The sequence below is a fragment of the Elgaria multicarinata genome, chromosome 3 (genome assembly GCF_023053635.1).
Source record: "Elgaria multicarinata webbii isolate HBS135686 ecotype San Diego chromosome 3, rElgMul1.1.pri, whole genome shotgun sequence".
Lineage (NCBI taxonomy): Eukaryota > Metazoa > Chordata > Lepidosauria > Squamata > Anguidae > Elgaria > Elgaria multicarinata.
The window spans coordinates 90,333,043-90,342,508 of NC_086173.1; positions in this window are offsets into that span (position 1 = coordinate 90,333,043).

Sequence of the window (9,466 nt, forward strand, 5' to 3'; positions counted from 1 at the left end):
GCAGCATGGACCTGTATGGGCATTTTTCTGAGCGATTTATTAGCAGGTCCTTTACAAGACATCGTCAACCTCTAGAACATCTCCTGCAAAAAGGGGTATTATTTCGATCAAGCCACTATGTGAAATGCTGACATAGCACTCCTAGCAGCACCGAGGGAGATGGGAGCAGGCAGAGAACATCAGGGCCTGCTTCAGGTGGATTAACAGGGCTAACGGTCATTTTAACCCTGTGGGGAAGAAGGAGCTATTGGTCTGCCTTCTCCACTGGGAGATGAGAATGGGGAGCAGGGCCTTCCTATCAGGCCTGCTAAACAGTTTCCTTAACTTCTTTTACTTTTCCCTCTCTTCCCTCCCCATCCCCTTTTCCTCGTGTGACATGTCCATTTTTTTAGAATGTAAGCCTGAGGGCAGGGACTGTCTTCTTTACTGATTTATTGTAAGCCTCTCTGGGGGCCTTCTTGGCTGAGGTGCAAGATAAAAATACTCTAAATAAATAAATAAATAAATAAATAAATAAATAAATAAATAAATAATGACAGCACCATCTAGTGTCTATAAATCAAAACACACACAATTATACAGAACTTTGCCAAGGAAGGACTTTCCTCAATTCAAACCACGTGTCTGCAGAGTAAAAGAGGCCGTCGTATTCCCGCAAAGAACCTGAAAGCAGAAAGCCATGGTAAGGATGCGGGACTTTTATTTATTTCTTTATTTTATTACATTTATATACCGCCCCACAGCCGAAGCTCTCTGGGCGGTTTACAACAATTAAAAATAGTAAACATTAAAAATATACAAAAAATTAAAAAACATAAAAACAGTATAAAAGCAACAGTATCCATTTAAAAACAACAATTCTGGGGTCCATTAAAAACAAATTTAACGTTGTTAAACGCTGTTAAAATGCCTGGGAGAAAAGTCTTGACCTGGCGCCGAAAAGATAACAACGTTGGCGCCAGGCGAGCCTCATCGGGAAGATCATTCCACAGTCGGGGGGCAACCACTGAGAAGGCCCTCTCCCTTGTTGCCATCCTCTGAGCTTCCCTCAGAGTAGGCACTCGGAGGAGGCCCTTAAAGGTGTTCCATCAGGTATTGTGGTCCCAAGCCATGTAGGGCTTTATAGGTTAAGACCAGCACCTTGAATTGGGCTCGTAAACATATAGGCAGCCAATGCAAGCGGACCAGAATCGGTGTTATATGCTCAAACCTCCCTGTTCCAGCTATCAATCTGGCCACCGCATTTTGCACAAGCTGCAGCTTCTGGACCATCTTCAAAGGCTGCCCCATGTAGAGGGTATTGCAGTAATCTAATTTGGAAGTTACCAAAGTATGGACAACTGAAGCTAGGTTATCCCTGTCCAGATAGGGGTGTAGCTGGGCCACCAACCGAAGTTGGTAGAAAGCACTCCGTGCCACCGAGGCCACCTGAACCTCAAGTGACAAAGATGGTTCTAGGAGAACCCCCAAGCTACGAACCTGCTCCTTCAGGGGGAGTGCAACCCCATCCAGAACCAGTTGAACACCTCCCATCCGATCAGAGGAACCACCCACCATCAGCATCTCAGTCTTGTTTGGATTGAGTTTCAGTTTATTAGCCCTCATCCAGTCCATTGTCGCAGCCAAGCACTGGTTCAGCACATCCACATCCACACCTGATGAGGATGAAAAGGAGCAGTAGAGCTGTGTGTCGTCAGCATACTGATGACACCGCACCCAACGGTTTCATGTACATGTTAAACAGTATGGGGGACAAGACCGACCCCTGCGGAACCCCATACTGGAGAGTCCACGGGGCCGAGCAATGTCCCCCAAGCACCACCTTCTGGAGCCGTCCTGCTAAGTAGGAGTGGAACCACTGCAATGCAGTGCCCCCCCACTCCCAACTCAGCCAGACGTTCCAGAAGGATACCATGTTCGATGGTATCGAAAGCCGCTGAGAGATCAAGGAGAATCAACAGAGTCACACTCCCCCTGTCTTTCTCCCGACATAGGTCATCATACAGGGCGACCAAGGCTGTTTCCGTGCCAAAGCTAGGCCTGAAACCCGACTGAAATGGATCCAGATAATCAGTCTCATCCAAGAGTGTCTGGAGCTGGCCCGCCAAGTTTGGCATTTTACTTAATGTAGAGAAGCTCTATGATTGGTCCTGACTATGTGATGCTGGGAGATTGGCTCCATCCACGGGAGGAAGTCTCCAAGCTGCTGTGGTAATGTGTAACCATAGTTTGGTTAGATACTACAAGTCTTTATCTCTTTTTCACATAATTACAGTTCCTAGAGAGAATGACATTATTAAAGCAGTTTAAATTTGTAGTATGAATATGCTCATGCTTATGGGAAAGGACAATTGCTTAGTGCTGCAGGAGCACTGTCTTGGCATGCGAAAGAGACCAGATTCAATCTCCAGCATTTTCTTCCCAGTAGGGCTGGGAAAACACCTGTCTGAAACTCTGGAGAACTGCTGACAGTAGTTTTGTAAACAAAACTGAGCTGGATGAATCAATCCTCTGACTTAGTATATTCTTATGCTTATGAAAGGCAGCAGAGGCTGTCTATACATAATGAAAGCCCCGGGGTGGGTGCGTGGTGGTGTGGCATCAGTTATATGATGCAGAAGCCACCACGTAGGCATCCCGGGGCTTCCCCCCGAAGCTCTGAAGCAAAAAAGTTGGGGACTTACCCTGGCTTTTTTGTCTGGAGTGCTGCGAGGACGACACATCACTATCTGTTGCCATGCTCTGGGGTTGCAGCAGAGGTGTAGCCAGGTGGATGGTGAACCCTGATTGGTCACTGCCTGTGAAGGGGGTAGGCTGGTGAGCCGAATGCCGGTGAGTCTCCCTTTTGCTGGATGGGGGAGTTCTCCCTTCCCTTGGCTTCAATCCCCACGAGGTAAGGAGGAAAAAGCCAGGGAGCGGCTGGGAGTGATGAGCAGCAGTGGTGGTGGCTCTTCCCATCATCTATATAAACCCCACGTTTGCTCCTTGGCATGGGGATAACTTGGTGCAACCCTGCAGGAGTGAAACTGTGGGGTTTTGGGAGCTACCAAAAACCCACAGACAGCCCTGAAGTCCCATTGTGTCCCATGGTTATACCCTTTGACTGAATACACCATCCTGGAAATGTGGTCCTTCAAGATGGTCTATGTATTAGCTGTACAGTGGCATCTTCTTGTTTGATTTGTGCTAATCCCCCACAATCCTTTGAGTATTTGTACTAGCATTTTTGGAATGCCACTCTATTTCAACAGCTGTTGGATGGTTCCCTGTGTGAGCTACAGCTGGTTTCTCTCCCTCCCCATCACTGCTGGAGCAGAAGATCTTGGAAAAGCTGAGAGTAACTTTAAGGGAACGTAAGATAGAAGAGGGCATTAAAGGAAGAAATGAAGGGTGGAGAGATGAGGCAAGAGGAGCTCCAAAGGCAGCAAGAGGACATCTTTTATTTCTTCCTCAAAGTTCTAGTCTGTGCTTGAGATAAGACTTACTAAAGTTTCAGCATGCAGAGTTGACTGAAGAAGTATCGAAACACATATTATAATCCGGACTTGTCGTTTTAGCATTCTGCACATTGTCTTGTTTGCTTACAGCAAATATGTTTGCTTTTAGTTCAAGTTCTACAGTTTCTACAATGTTTAATATATTAACAGATTATTGTAATATTTATGTCATATGTAATACATAATTTGATTGTTTGCTCAATACAGCTATGATTTGTACAATTCTTTTTGATGTTTGTACAGGTCTTATCTGCTTTGCTCTTGTTTTGCTGTGAGATAGGCAACAGCACTAAAACCATCTTCCAATATCAATAGAATGCTGAAGTGTCATATTATAGTAAAATTGTCCTTTTATTTTATTTCCTTTGTTAGAAGCCAGTTCAAACAAGGTAGGATGGTGCTTCCACCATACAACTTTAATGGGTCTCCAGGAGGGCAAGAGTTTCAGGGTCACAAAGAATTCTGTGAGCTCTTCTGGTTCTGACTTGGAGCGTGGAAAGTACGATTGAGTGGACAGTCTCTGTGGTCCATTCATAGAATCATAGAATAGTAGAGTTGGAAGAGGCCTACAAGGCCATCGAGTCCAACCCCCTGCTCATTGCAGGAATCTACCTTAAAGCATACCTGACAGATGGCATGTGTCTGTTTTCAGCTCTGTGGGTTGAATCACACCAAGGGAGGGAGCACATCCCCTAATGTTGCCCTCAGGGGAGGGCAACAAAGATGATAAAGAGGCTTGAGGACATGTGCTATGAAGACAGGCTGAAGGAACTTGGGATGTTCAGTCTGGAGAAATGACTGAGGTGAGATGTGTTAGAAGTGTTCAGGTACACAAAAGGGTGCCACGGGGAGATGGTCAAGAACTATTTTCCATGGCCACAGAAATTAGGACCCAAAATAATGGGTATAAGTTTCACCTACCTAGATTTTGATTAAATATAAGGAAAAACTTCCTGATGCTAAGATCTGTACAACAGTGGAACAGTCTGCTTACAGAGGGTGTGGGTTCCTCGTCTCTGAAGGTTTTTAAGAAAAGGCTGGACAGCTACCTCTCATGAATGGTTTAATTGTTTTTTCTTAAACATTACAGACATTTGACTAGATGATCCTTGTGGTCCCTTCCAGCTCACCAATTCTATGATTCTGTAATGTCATTTAGGGAATCTACCTGGGGAAGGATGCAGGGCAGGTGACACTGAGCGGGCTGGGGTACCCCCTTCCTGAAGCAGCATTCCTCATTCTCAAACAAGTACGGCGGTGTGTTGCTACACACACTTGCACCTAATATTAAGTTAAGCCCAGTTGAATGCCCAGGCTGTTTCTGCACATGCATTTACTTTCATCATGGCCCTGCATGAATGGTTACAGGCTCTCATGTGTGTATGTTTCTTGGGCAGTCACATTGCATTGTGGGGCATGTGTGCTTAAAGCTTCATAAAGTTCAGTTCATTTCAGTCCAGTGAACTGATGGAATAAACATTAACAATTTTAATGGGGTGGGGTGATTTGGGGGGTGGGGTGGGCCAAAATTCAATGCAGTTGCATTATGGGGTATAGCAGAAAAGCAGGATTTTAAAACTAACATAAAGTTATGGGGAGAATACAGAAAGCTTGTTGATGTGACACTGAAATCACACGATACACTTCCCAGATGCAGAATTGATGAAGCCACTTCAGAATTTAGTAGCAGCTATTTCAAAATGCTACTGTGATAGAAAAATGGGTATTTTGAACTCAATTCTGCTTTAACTGGAATTAAGAGGCAACAGTAATTGCATAAGGGGAAAAGCTATGTTCAAACTTGGCAGACAAGGAGACTATCACCCTGAGACCTTGAATAACTATGCATATATCACAAAGATATTTAGGTGATATCAATGTTTATCTCAAAGGCACCATTTTGAATTGTGCCCAGAGAGCAAGATGATATCTTTACCTGATCTGATCAATAGCAGTAGGGATATAACTTCAAATCCTGCCAGCAATGTGTATTGTAATCCTGTGATGGTTAAGGAGCCAATTTCATGCCTAGAGCTAGGAGACTTAGAAAACAAAAATGAAAATAAATAAATAAATAAATAAGCCAAAGCACAACTATGAACTCACCATCTGGAAGCATAAGCCAAGGACACCACACACCACCAAAGCCCTACGGCAAACAGTTCTGGTTATGAGAGAGCTGGAAAAGGAAAAGGCTAACTAAAACCTGCCACACTAAAGGAGAAATCAGGAAAATTACAGATGCAGTAAGGACAGGGTTTCTGGACACATTGCGAGATAATGGCAGTGGAAAAGAGAACTGCAGATCTCAAGATAATAATATGTTGCCAGTAGCAGAAGGACATTCTGCTTCCTGTAATGTGCATGCCCAGTAAAGGAGGGCAGCTCCCTCTCCAACATTTGCTGCCATGCTGGCTGGGAATGGTGGAAGTCGTAATCCAAAACATCTGGAGGGCGCTTTGTTGGGGAAGGGCTGTTTTAGAATTCCAGCCAAGAATCCTGGTGTGTGTATGTTGGTTGGTGAGGTGTGTGTGTGTGTGTGTGTGTGTGTAAGTCTGCTTGCAATCTGGTAAGGTGGCCACTCCCCCCCCCACAAAAAAGGGCATATCTGCATAAAATAGACATATGGTTTTTTTATATGTATATATCTCATTTAGAAATAATTGCTCTAATTTCAACAGAAATACATCTCACCATAGCGGGGGCAACAATGACCTGGTAGCCTGTCTGTCCACCTGCTCAGTCTGCTGTCCAGGTGCTAAGCTGTTGATAGGCAACTCCAAGGCACTTGCTCCCCCCCCCCCCCGCCTTCTTAAGAACATAAGAAGTGCCATACTGGATCAGACCAAGGGTCCATCTAGTCCAGCACTTTGTTCATACAGTGGCCAACCAGCCATGGATGAACAAGCAGGACATGGTGCAACAGCTCACTCCCACCCATGTTAAAGTGCAGGAGCTATACTAGAGTGACCAGATTTAAAAGAGGGCAGGGCACCTGCAGCTTTAACTGTTGTGATGAAGAGGAAATTTCACCAGGTTCTCCATATATACAAATGACACCTGCTGAAACTCCCTTTTCAATACAACTGTTAAAGATACAGGAGCCCTGTCCTCCTTTTCATATGGTCACCCTACAAAAGGGGGAGGCTGCCACCTCCTGCTACAGAACCTGGTATGTGCTCTAACATGAAATGAATGCCTGTCCTATAGTCCTGTGTCACACCTCAGGAAGTGATACTGCTAAGCCAAAAGCAACACAGGAAGCTGTAGAACAGGGATGGGCAACCTATGGCCCCTCCAGATGTTTCAGCCTACAACCGCATCAGCCTTATCCAGCATAACCAACAGTGAAGGATCATATACAGGCCTAAACATCTGGGGGGAGACAAGTTGCCTATCCCTGCTTTCCTATGATACCTCTGGAGAATTGTCTCATTTCATGGCCAGAAAAGCACCATCCAGATCCAAAGGAGTCCATATCCTGTCTCATGCATGGAGAGGTGGAAGCCACAAAAATTAGGGCAAGGGATGGATGAGGCCCACAAGTTTCCATTGTCAATTTCTGAGCTAAACCAATTATTAGCTTGCTATGTAAAAGCATGTTACTTTGGAGAGGATGAAGCCCTAGGTTGGAACCCTTAGCATGTTTACATGAACTACATTCCGCTACACTCAATGACACTTATTTCCAAATAAATATTTATTATCAAAGTGCAAGAACTACTTTCAGTGTTGCTACTCCACTACTAGACAAATGTAGGCCTTTGCATCTGTGCATTTTGATCTCATTCTGTTCCCTTGGAAGGGCCACACTCTAAAATTAGTGACGAAGGACTTCGAACTAAATGCCTAGTCTTTCCATGCCTCTATGACTGGAAGAAAGGTAAAGGAAAAGCCATTAAGCAGGTATACAGAGTCACTGTTATAAACCAAATGATCCAGTGGAGAAACTGAGTGCATTAAAACCAGAACATTCCAAAAGTAATGTTAAAATATGGTTCCATTGCCCATCGTGAATGCTTCTAAGAAAGGCTTAAACAAATATTCAGAAGAGTTTAATGCTGAAGGAGCCAAAAAAAGTATGGCCACGGTCCAGTGCAGTTAGGGACACTTGGGCTGCAATCCTATACACACTTACCTGGGTCTCACTGAATACGACTTACTTTTAGCAGACATGCGACAGAGGATTCTGCTGTTAAATCCCACTGAAATGAATGGGCTGCAATCCTATACACATTTAAAGAGGTCCTAGATTCTGGCTTGTACTTAAATCAGCATGGAAACGCCTGCCAAAGTTTCTGTTATGACTAAGCTAGAGAAAAAGGCAAGAAATGGTGTCTGCAAACCACTGCAATTCCCGAGCCAAGAGGGTGTTGTGTTCACTCACAAGCTTCTTCAGATGTATTACTGAGCAGGAGATCCTCCATGCAGGACTCTAGTTAGGATAACTGGAACCATGCACTTCTGGCTGAAGAATGCTGGGACTTGTAGGATTCCCCCCCACCCCCATCTAAACATGATTAAGATTGTGCCCTTAGTCTCCCTAAACCTACTAAGGAAATGAGCTTGGATCTCCAGGATATTCACAGTCTTCTATATTTTTTGCTTGCTTGAAGCATTTTACATCTTCTGCCATGTATGACCCGTTTGGGGGGGGGGGCAAACTGTGGCCCTCCAGTTGTTGTTGACTTATAAATCCCACAATCCCTACCCACTGGCCATTCTGACTTGGGTTGATGCAAATTGGAGTAAAACAACATCTGGATGGCCACCCCTGTTATAAATCATCCCTCCAAAGCAGTAAGGTTATTTATAAACCCTCCCAAAGTTACATATATAACAAGACTTAAAAGCATAAGGCATAAAAACATATATAACAATAAAACAAGGATGAATCCAGAATGAACAGATGCTGCCAGACAGTACCATACCCACAATAGCTCAATAACAATGCTAACTCGATTATAGGCCAGAGGTCCCTAAAGACTTACATAGGTAAGTCTTTAGGGACCTCTGATGGGGCCTGGCAGACATCAATTGGAACAAAGTTCCATAAGATGGGAGCCACTACTAAGAAGGTCCCATCCTTCATGTTCACCATCTTAATTGCTCTTAAAGGCACACATGTAGGGCCACAGATGCCAATTTCATCATGCGGGCAGGTTGGTATCAGAAGACAGAGCTGTGTTTGCAACACAGCCTGCTCTTTTCCCCATAAGCCAACCGGCTGCCCTCCAGCGCATTGGAGAACATTGACCTGTCACCAGTGTTGAAATAAAGTTCAACTGCCAGTCTAGTAAGCTTCTGCACTTGAAATGGGGTGTGTGTGTGTGGGGGGGGGAGTGAGAGCATCTTTTCCTTTGCCTCAGGCCCATTGTTTTCCGATCTCAATTCAAGGGTCAGTTTTGCCCTTTAAAGCTCTAAACAGCTTAGGGCCTATTTATCTGAAGGCCTCCGTATGAACCAGCTCAGTTATTAAGATCAGCAGGAAGACCCCTTTGAAGATGCTCCTGCTTGCAGAAGCCTGCTTGTTGTGTAGCTGGGGGAAGTGCTTTTTCCTGTGTGCTCCAAAACTTTGGAATACCCTCCCTTTAGAGCTGCAACTGGTCACTAGTCTCTCTGAATTCAGGAAGGTGTGTGTGTCAAAACATACCTTTTTAACTTGGCTTTTAAAACTGTTATTATGATGTGTAAGGCTGCTTTACCTATGTTTTTGTTTAACTGTTTTATCTTCTGAATCATAAGTAAACTGCCTTGGTTGACTTCAGAAAGGCGGTATAGAAATAACATCCATAAATAAAATGAAAGAAAATAAAGTTACCTATTTATCTTGGGAAAACCCTGTCTGGCAGGTAGATTAGGCTGAAGAAATGGCAGCTTGTCTAAGGCCACTGGGGTAAGGGCCACATATAACATGTGGAGATTTGAACCCAGGCGTCCCTGGTTCTGTCTCTACCACACCACATGCT